The sequence below is a fragment of the Thermobia domestica genome, chromosome 10, assembly GCF_964235325.1.
Source record: "Thermobia domestica chromosome 10, izTheDome1.hap1.1, whole genome shotgun sequence".
Classification (NCBI taxonomy): Eukaryota; Metazoa; Arthropoda; class Insecta; order Zygentoma; family Lepismatidae; genus Thermobia; species Thermobia domestica.
Window position 1 is genome coordinate 149,786,417 of NC_137463.1, and position 2,447 is coordinate 149,788,863.

Below are 2,447 nucleotides of genomic sequence, written 5' to 3' on the forward strand. Positions count from 1 at the left end.
TTGTATATAGACGATGTAGAGAATGCCTTCACTGCCAAATATTAAAGAAAAGAGTTGGCTTGAGATATGGTAAGCTGCAAACTCACCCTAGTGTTATGCCTTTTCACCGACTTTATTTGGATGTAGCTGGGCCTTATTGCACTAACAATATTTTGAAATGAAAAATGAAATGAAATGAAATCTTTGAGTTTTACGTCCTATGGTTATGCCGGTTATGACCCACGCATGCGGTGTTTGTCCACCACAAGGTTCACTTGGCGGGGGCTGGGATTGAACCCGGGACCCCAAGAACCAGAGGTGAACGCTCTACCACTGAGCCACCGCGGCCCCCTTAACAATATTTTGAAACACAAATATTTTGTAGTCTGTGTGGATGAAGGCACAAGATTTTGTACAACAGCTAGTATTCCAGACACCACTGCCAATACTTTGGCATCACTCCTTTTTACTGACGTCATTTTAAAATATGGGTTATTTTATGAACACTGCCTAGACAGGGCAGCTGCTTTTACAAGCGCCATATTTAAGAAATTGTGCAATATTTGTGGTGTTACGTTGAAATTTGCAGACGTGAAAGCACATTTTTCTATTGGGCTTGCTGAGGTAACAATACGTAATTCGGAACAAAAATTGAAGCTCAACATTGACCCAGATAATTCAGGAAACTGGGTGGAGTTACCTCCTAAGGTTACATTTAGCCATAATATTTCTATTAACACAAGTACGGGACACTCCAGTTTTGAATTACTCCATGGTTTCAAACCAAGGTTAATACATCAAGCTATGTTTGACATACAGTGTCAATTTCAAGACAACGCAGTCAGGCTATCTCATCTTAATGATATTCGAGAGCAGGTTGCTGAAAAATTATTCAAGAGGTTCCAAACTTCTGCAAAATCATATGACAAGCGTCATAAACAAGTGCAATTTCAGAAGGGATATCTTGTTTGGATATATGTAGATAACATGAAACGGGGCCAGACACGTGCTTTCAGTGGGAAATACATTGGACCAGGTGAGATACAGGGCAAAAATAACGAAAATAGTTACTTCGTTAAATTCACTACTGGCACAGGAAGACAGAAAATAGACTCCATTATGGTTGACCGCCTTAAGAAATATTACCCTCCGTCGCCTCTGGACGAGTTAGGAGATCACGACCATCAACGCAAGAAGCCTCCCACCAGTGACGATATTGAAGCCAGAGAATCAGCCATTCAAGGAGAGAACGTACCCCCTGAAGAGAACTGTACAGAAGATGAGGAACGGAATCAGCTGTCTCTACGGAATGACGTAGACGAAACAGGCTTACCAACATCTAGGTTTATCATTGAATTCACTGGAAGGAAAGAGGGAAACGAAAAAAAAAGATGATCACACTGACAATTACACGTGCCTAAATATCGTTAGTGCCATTTCTATGCTCCATTTACCGGCGTGGAATGTCACAGCCAGACGTACGCTACATAATGCACCTAAAGTTCCTTCAAAATTTGGTGTGAACACTGAGATCAATTCTAAAGTAGCTTTGTACCATGGAAGCATTGTAGAACTCCAGGGTGATGCCATTGTAAACCCAAGCAATACGGATTTATTACCCATAGGGGGCGCAGACAGGGCAATACACTTAGCAGCAGGGCCACAATTAACTCAAGAATGTGCACGCATTGGGAAATTAAAAGAAGGTTCGTGCATAATTACAGAAGGCTTCAATCTTCCAGCTAAACACGTAATACACACTTGTGGACCTAAAGGTGAAAATAGCAAATCATTACAGTCTTGTTACGAGAAAATCTTATTTAGTGTTTTAAACAATGATTTTCGTACAGTTGCATTGCTCACCATTTCAACAGGTGCATTTTTATATCCTAAAACACCAGCATGTCACATAGCCTTAAAAACTGTGAGAAATTTCTTGGAGGAAAATTTGGATTCCATAGATAAAATTATTTTTTGTGTTCAAGATGTACAGAATAAACGAATCTACGAACATTTGATGCATGAATATTTTCCTGTGGTGTAAAAAAAAAAAGTGAGCTTGAGCATATGAGTGAATAAGCTAATCTTATTATTACGATACGTTAGTAATGTATAGTAATGTATTGATACTCTATTTTTGGTAACTTTGAAACTACTTTTTAGTTTGTGTGGAATATTTTCATAGTCCTTTCTTTTGAGTATTACTTATTGTGTATGAGTAGTGGGTTGCATGACAAGAGTGCTTTGAATATGCTTCATATTCTTTCTTGACCTTTTTGTTGGTCATTTTTTTCCACTGTCATTGAACCTTCAAGGTAACATGGAAATAAATAAAAAATATATATGTACATATTAGACGAAAATAAGGGAAAGAAGCACTCAAATGTTTCTAGTGCTGTATATAGTAGATAATTTTAATATTGTTTTATTATTGCTAGTAGTAGTAAAATAGGGGTTCTGCGCCACTG

The 2,447-nt window shown here is 38.3% G+C and overlaps 1 pseudogene; it reads left to right on the plus strand.

Moving 5' to 3' along the window:
* The first annotated feature begins 1,420 nt into the window (after positions 1-1,420).
* Positions 1,421-2,023, plus strand: LOC145661631 (ADP-ribose glycohydrolase MACROD2 pseudogene; annotated as a pseudogene).
* The last annotated feature ends 424 nt before the right edge of the window (positions 2,024-2,447 follow it).